This window comes from Theobroma umbraticum, unplaced genomic scaffold, assembly GCF_002168275.2.
Source record: "Theobroma umbraticum cultivar Fairchild unplaced genomic scaffold, ASM216827v3 scaffold_44.0, whole genome shotgun sequence".
Taxonomy (NCBI): domain Eukaryota; kingdom Viridiplantae; phylum Streptophyta; class Magnoliopsida; order Malvales; family Malvaceae; genus Theobroma; species Theobroma umbraticum.
Window position 1 is genome coordinate 9604148 of NW_018397255.1, and position 8151 is coordinate 9612298.

Sequence of the window (8151 nt, forward strand, 5' to 3'; positions counted from 1 at the left end):
CTTACTTCAATTTGTAAAATGACAAAAAAAAAAAAGAGTAAGAAAAGGAATCCTTATCTTAATTTCAATGTGGAAATTCTTTGGGTAATCCCAACTTATACTTAAATATAAAAGACTTCCTAAGTCGAAAAGAGTGATGAATACCCTAGACTTTTCCAAATACAGCAATTTAACCAGCATTTTTCTCTTGCTCTCCTGTTACTCCTTATTCCTCTTGGCCCGAGAGATGCAACTGGATAGACTTTAATATGGTCCCATTTATTCTTCATCACAGTTTAAAGGATTGACTCTTTTTTGGGTCTATACAGAACTCATTGGTCGATGCATTAAGGTCTATGATTTAGGTATAGAGTTAAGTAAACGACGACAGAAACTGGTCCTGAAAACCGTGATGCAAGGGAAACAACTGGGGACAATTTGCTTCGGCTTTCAAGCGCATGAGCGACCATGTTCTATTTGTCAAAAAGTCTACATGCTCTCAACTTTATACCAAACTAGAAAAACTATAACAGTAAAAATGGACCAAATTCTTCATCAAAATTGTTGATCAATATTTAGTTGTCCATCCTAATGTTTTTCACAAGATACCCAAAATACATGAATTCTCATATCATGATACCCAAAATACATGAATTCTCATATCAACTTCAGCCACATGCAATGAATAAATCTTGTACCTGGTTCATGCACTCGGTTTCAGGGCAATTTTATCATTTCCCTTCTTTTCATCCTGCTTACTTCAACATTAACTTATCAAAAGTTGGGTAAATTTCCACGTTTAAAAGAGACAAATGATTCCAACACAAATGAATCAAATTATTTAAAAAAAATTTTTAAAAAAGAAAAGCAGGTAGATTCAATCAGAGAAACGAGTGGCTGAAAATTGGCCAAGCATAGTTTTCAGTCTTTTCCATATATGACAATAGTGACCTACCATTGGAAAGAAAACACTTAATACGAAGTTTCCTTCAAGGAAAGTTCTGGTCCCCTACTTTGATCCTTAATTTGTCTCCGAAACTTAATACCATGAAACTGAACGAAAATTAAATTGTGTTTCCCGGTAGTCCCATCCAATTTTAGCGAGTATATCTGACATCAGGTGACTCCAGAATTTTCTCCTTTTCTTTTTTAAAAAAATTGACTGAAAAATAAACCTCAAATTGCATTAAGATTTCATTTTCTTAGCCAAGTTTGACCGTGACAGCTTTGGAACCTTGATATAGACTAGTAAAGCAACAATAAAATCAAGGCACATGGATGTATTAACAAGTTTCCAGGAAAGACCCCGATCATTAGGAATTCCCCTTCTTTATATCATATCAATACTTTCGGACTTGGTGTGATTTAAACGTGTAAACTCTGTTTAACCCTTTTAAACGAGTTTAATTTTTTTTCTTGCAAAGGGGTGAACCCATTTGCCCATTATGTTATCAAGGCTTCCTTAATTTTCTCTGGTTTTATGCCTAACTTGCTGGCGCACATTTATCATCACATGTACTCTTTGAGTGTTGGGCATTTAACAGTCTGTGTGAACAGAAATTTAGCTCACCTACGAGGTGCTCGACATTTCGACTTTCATCCAATATGTAAAAATAAAAATCATATATATATATATATATATATACACATATATAAATTAGGTGAATAAATTTATTTAAATTTTTATTCTCTTTGACACATTTATTATATCTAATTAAAAATAATTCATTACATAATAATTAATAAAAAAGAAAAGAAAAGAAAAGATATAGTCTACATTCAAAGACAGAGATTTAAATTCTTTGCCGCCACGTAAAAAACAAGCCAAAAAAAACAAATCTGTTGTAGTCTATATTGATTAAATTTGATGTACGATTTGCATTCTTTGGCATTTCTTAGTTTCCTAATGAAGATTTGTACAAACAAAGTAGAAAAAACGTGAGAAAGGTCACGCATTCCCCCTATTAATCCTCTTAATTCCTAGCCATCATCAGTCCAACCCCTTCATTTTTAGTGATATAAGGAAATTGAGTAGAGAAAAGTTGTTCTCATCAGCTCGTTTTCCTCCTGAGTTTTAATTTTGGTTCAATTCCCGAGGAGGAAAAAAACACACAGGCATTGCAGGAAACTTGGGGGTTGAAATAAAGCTGAGTAAGTTTAGAGTATGAACGGTGGTGATTAAGTTTTGAGCTGACTTGAGGGGACGATTAAATGAGAAGCATGGTATTCAGAGGATTCTCGTTGGTCTGAATTTCTAAATGATATGATGAGAGGGTTGAACGTTTACTTTGTAGACATTTATTTAAGTTATCGTTTTGACATACATAACAAGGGTTTGGTAAACTAGTTAATAGTATGACCATGTTGAATTAATGTTGTTAAATCTTTCGTACAGATTGTTGTGATATAGTCACCGTTAATTAAAGATAATATTTTACTCCAAAAAAAAATTTAAAGATAATATTAATTGTGCCCTTACATTGGAAATATCAATTGCATACCCCACATATTTATCGATTCCCTTTTAAATTTAATGAATTTGCTAGTACAAATGATCTGTTATATAAAATTAAACCAAAAGCCAAGACACTTCTTACAAGGTCGATTGCGTGCTAGATTGGATATACAACTACATGCCTAAAAAAGGTAAGGTGGCTCCTCGAGGATATATATATATATATATATATAAACTTGAATTAAATGTTTGAATAAGAAAAAACAAATGAAAAAAAGAACTTCCCTCCATTTCAGTTTTTTTTACATTTTTTCTTGTTTTGGATGTCTCGAAATTATATTTTTATATTTTTTTGAACACTCAATATTTTTATAGTTTCAATATTCTGAAATTATTTTTCATGTGGTTTTTCAAAAAATTTTGAAATATGGAACATCAATTTTAAATTTTAATATTAAATATACTAAACTTTGAAACTTTTTTTTTCTATGAAAGTGAAATAGAGATAAACAATTTTAGAAAAGAGAGGGTAAGGGATTAAGTGAAAATATTATCACTTTTCAATAAAAAAATGAAAAGATTATCATAAATTTTCTGATATAGTAAAAGCCCATTAGATTTGAATTACAAAAGATTAAAAAAAAAGGTAATTATGTCTCATCCCATAAACCCGGTCCTTGCTTTCTTTCAAGATTAGAAAAAATTTGATTTTATTCAAATTAAATAATTCAATCTTATAAAAAATTAAAAAAAAAGGCAGGATTGCAAGATAAACATCCCTTGTAAGTTGAAAAGGCATAGTAATCGTGGCAAGCAAATAAAAAAAAAAGGTTGGTGAACTTTGTAACTGATCATAAAAGAGAAGGAACTCTGGTCAAGACTAGTAATAAAGAGTGTGGTTGGAAGGTTAAATCGAGTAAAAAATTTTGGTTAATTAAAGAGACTGGACAGTGCTGTTATATGTGAACAAATTAAATAAGCAAAGATAGACCCAAAAAAGGAGAAAAATGGACCCCGACCCCTTTGGATATTCCTTAATATGAATTATGCAACTGTACTGTGGATAGAGATTGGACACGCAAAAACAGAAAGAGAAAGAGACTAGATAGGAAATTACGCTAGACAGGCCAAGGGGAACCACACATATATACAGTAATCACCATTTCCATTTGGTTGGCAAGTTTGCATGGCATTTCTCATGAGCCATAGCTCCACGCGGTGGACTGTCTGTCTTAAAAACCCCATAATATACATGCAATTCTCTTCTAAAAATCAAGCCCCACCTTTCGCACTCATCACCTCCCACTTTTAGTTGCCGACCTCCATGCATCTACCCGTCTCAGTTTATCATCACTTTTGTCTTTCCGAATGGAACACAATTAATATATTATTGTTCTAATTCAGTTTTATTGGATTATTCAATTATTATTGTATAGAGAGAAGCAGATTGTGAGATGAACCTAACCAAAGGGCCTTTCGAACTGTCTTCCACTTGGGGTTGAGATATATTAGGAAACATTGCCCTTGACTAATTAAGTACAAGGTTTTAGCTAATGAAGCTCACTGGCCATCCTCTCAATTTAATTAGCCAACCATAATCTCCTTTTTGGTGAATTAAGTATTACTTAGAGCAATGACAATTTCACTACACAATAATAGTTAACATATATACAAGGTATTTAATTATATATATATATTTACTGAATGCTCATAAGTAAATATAAATATTCGTGGATATATTGAAGAATGTTCAATTGTTTTATTTAAATTAAAATACAAAAATATGACATATAAAAGAGATAAAATAATATAACAGAAGTTTAAGTTAGTCCCTACTAAAGTACTTTATTAATCAGTTGAATTGACGTGAGATTTAAAAGAAATTCTGAAAGGTGTTAATTACAACAATCCATATTGGCTCAAAGAGGAAAGGTAAAAGAGAGCGTGGTGGTCGACAAATAGCTGGAACTGAGTCATCTCTCCCCTTTATTGTCCATCAATTTTTTGCTTTCATTTCATTGCTAAAGATAATTAAATACTGAGACTCCCACTTCTCGTCCACCTCTAGTTCCCCACAAAGAAGACCAACCTATCTTTTTCTTGGATTTCCACCGAAACAGCAATTTTAACAAGAGCCATTCGCTCTCTGTCTCTCTCTCTCTTTCACCCTTCCTTTTTGTTGTGTTTAACCAGCAGTTACATAAGATAAACATTATTACCTCCTTCGTCGAGTGTGTTCCTTTTTCCCATTTTTTTTTGCAAAATTTGAGATTTTTTTTTTTAAATATTGAGAAGGAAGATTGAATTTAATTTAATTTTTTATAAAGAGATATATAAATTTATTATTGAATTTAATATATGTATTAGGTATGCATATTCATTCATACATATTGCAATGTGTCACTAAGTAAAACCCTTATTCTTTAATAATAATATATTTATAGTATAAGCTACCTAACTTTTACCAAATTGGATATCTAAATTTTTAAATTTTATGTCGTTAGGAAACATCCATAATTTATTTAAAAAATAATGACATATGCAGATTAGCAATAAACACTTAAAACACATCCTACCAAAAGTTCTGAGGAATTTTCTTTTGGATTTTTTTTTTATATTCTCGTGTACCTTATTTGAATTTAATCCAATTAAGCCAACAGAGAAAAAGACCAATAACGATTATAAGAAATTAATTTTAAGTAAATACTATATATTATATGAAAATAATGTCATCATAAGAGACACTTTAATCAATTTTTTTGTCTTTCTTCTTGCTGATAATTAAATTATCACTAATTTAGGATCATGCTGAAAATGTTTTAGGCATATGATTTGTTCTCCTGAATTAAAGAATTTCTTATTTATTACATAATTATTAAGTTTGTCAATGCCAAATGGTGCAATTGATCAGTGAAGTTTGACTCCCAAATTTTTTTAATGAAACTAACTGGAATCTTAATCCATTTATGATGGCTTTGAAGAACTTCTTAATCCTACTTTAGACAAACTTAACAAGGAAATGATATCATGCGTTTGTTGATTAACTCTATTGGACTTACCTACTGAATCAACTTCCTTTATTATATTAAACCAAACAAATCATTTTTAAAGTAATTAACGCAGGGATTTTACGTCAGGTCCTGATGCATCTTTCTATTTTTAAGTATCTTTATGTTTGGGAAATTTTAACAGTTAAATTAATTTATTATTTTAACTTAAAAATCTTGAATTTGAATTTTAAGATAAAAAATTTATATAATTCAAAATAATATAAATAAAGAAAAAATCCATTACGATATTAGTCTTAAAATCTAAAATCTCAATAAATGATCAGAATAAATTAGATTATCCTTATTTGGTTTTAAATTTTCTATACAAGTATATAAAGGCAGCTACGCTATATGTATATATCTCAATAAGTGATTGGAATAAACTAGATTACTCTTATTTGGTTTTAAATTTTCTATACAAATATATAAAGGCCACTACGCTATATATATATACACACACATATCTCAATAAGTGATCGGAATAAACTAGATTACCCTTATTTGGTTTTAAATTTTCTATACAAATTTATAAAAGCAGCTACACTATATATATATCAATGATTTTCATTAATATGGTAAAAGTATGATTAGTTTATTATTAACGTAGACCTATGCATATGTTAAACATGATAATTTTTAGTAACACCAAATCATGGTCTGTACAGTATAAAGGTAATATAATAGGAAAGGGTTAGGTAATATTTAGTTTCTTATTTTATATGTTATGATATAGGCTATGACACAGGAGTCTTTGACAATGTATAATATGTTTATGGTTATTTTATGGAAAGATATAGTTAAAGAAGTTATTTAGAAGTAAAATAATTCTTCAGATAGTTAATTAGTCCCTTAACAAAAAAACAAAATTAAGGAGGCTAGCCAACGATTTTAAGCAAGATTAGGTGAGGACAGGGCCGGCTTTAGGGTAAGACAAGCAAAGCCCTTGCTTTAAGCCTCAAAATTTAATAGGTCTCATCATTTTATAATAATATAATTAATTTATATAAGAAATAATATAATTATTTATTCTTTCATGTCTAATGAATATCTATTTCTGTTACTGCTCACTTTCTTTTTAATTCTTAACTATTTATTTCATTTCTCATTAAAAATGTGTAAAAATCAAATAATTAATAAAATGACATTTTTTCAATTTCTTAATTATGTACCTAATAAATCTCAATTTTTTATCACTTCTCAATTTTCACAATGATATTAATTCTTAACTATTTCTCTTATTCCAAATCAACAAACAATAATATGTATTAATCATTTCTAGCTATTTCAACAAAAAAAGTCTCATTTTCTTAATTTCAAAAAAAGAAAAAAAACAAAGCCTCAATTGAATATTTAAATTTAGACCCTTGAGGTTATTGAGTTGCCCCTGAGTGAGGAAGGAAGAGAATTCCCTAGGGTAAAGGATAAACTCAAAGTCAGTTTTTTTTTTAAAAAAATAATATAAATTTATCATTAATTTAAATATTTAAATACATTAACCCTACTAAATATTTTTCATTTAAAAAAAACTTAACCCTACTAAATATTTTTCATTTAAAAAAAACTATTTTTCACTGTAAATATTTTTATTTTTGAGAAAAAGATGAAAAACGTTGAATTGTTGGATTTGATTTTAAGCTATCATAGTAAATCACATGACGCACTTAATTCAGGTGCCAAGAAATAAATCCTCCATTGAATCTGGCATAGATTTTTGGTCTGCTTTTTATCAGTTAGCTGGTGATACATATAGCACAATGTACACACTTGTCATTTTTCCCAAGTGCTTGCAACTGTCCAAAATTAGGAGCAAGGCCATTGCTAGCACCTAACATTTAAAACATGTCCATTCCCTGGGATGCTCCAACCATTCAGGAATTCCAGTTTCCTTTTCCTTTCGGGATATGAATTAATTCACTGTATCGACATCGCCACCACAATGGCTTAACGATTATGACATTATCATGACGTTGATCAGACAACAATATACACTATGTAGAGAGCATAGCCAATGCTGCATTACTTGTCAAAAAGTTTTCTTCCCATACCAATTTCCATGTTTTTGCCTGACGACGACGACGACATGGCGGCAAACTATTTGATGGTATGGTTTGTGTCACTAAGTATTATATTCCATGTGTTAAATTTTTATAACAGGTATGGATGTTGAACTGCTAATCATATACAAATCCAAAATAAAAATAAATACTGATCAAAAGTATCTCGAATAACGAGTCAAAGTTCCTTGCTTCCTTTCTTATTCTAAATTTGGGGCTCTTTCATCTTTATCCATCAAATGCTATTCGTAATTATCACATCTACTTCCATTGGGCATAATTTGAAAGAAAATTTCAAGTTGAAACTTTCTTAATAAGCTATAGTTATGTGAGGTATCGGTTATAAAATTGTAAACGACATATTAGCACGAAAATTGAACATAAGAGGCTAGAATAATTAGGGGTAGCTTTATTTACTTAGGGTCATCTTATAAACAACAACGAAACATGATTAATGAGTTTTTATCAAATGGGACGGCTAAGATTTGGTTATTTGACTGTCTACGGTCCACGAGAGGACTGGTGAGAAAGAGCTGGGCACCATCCTTTTAGAGACCATCAGTTTCCGAAACAGCCAACGGGAAACAAATTGAAAAGAATAGACGGAGGATAG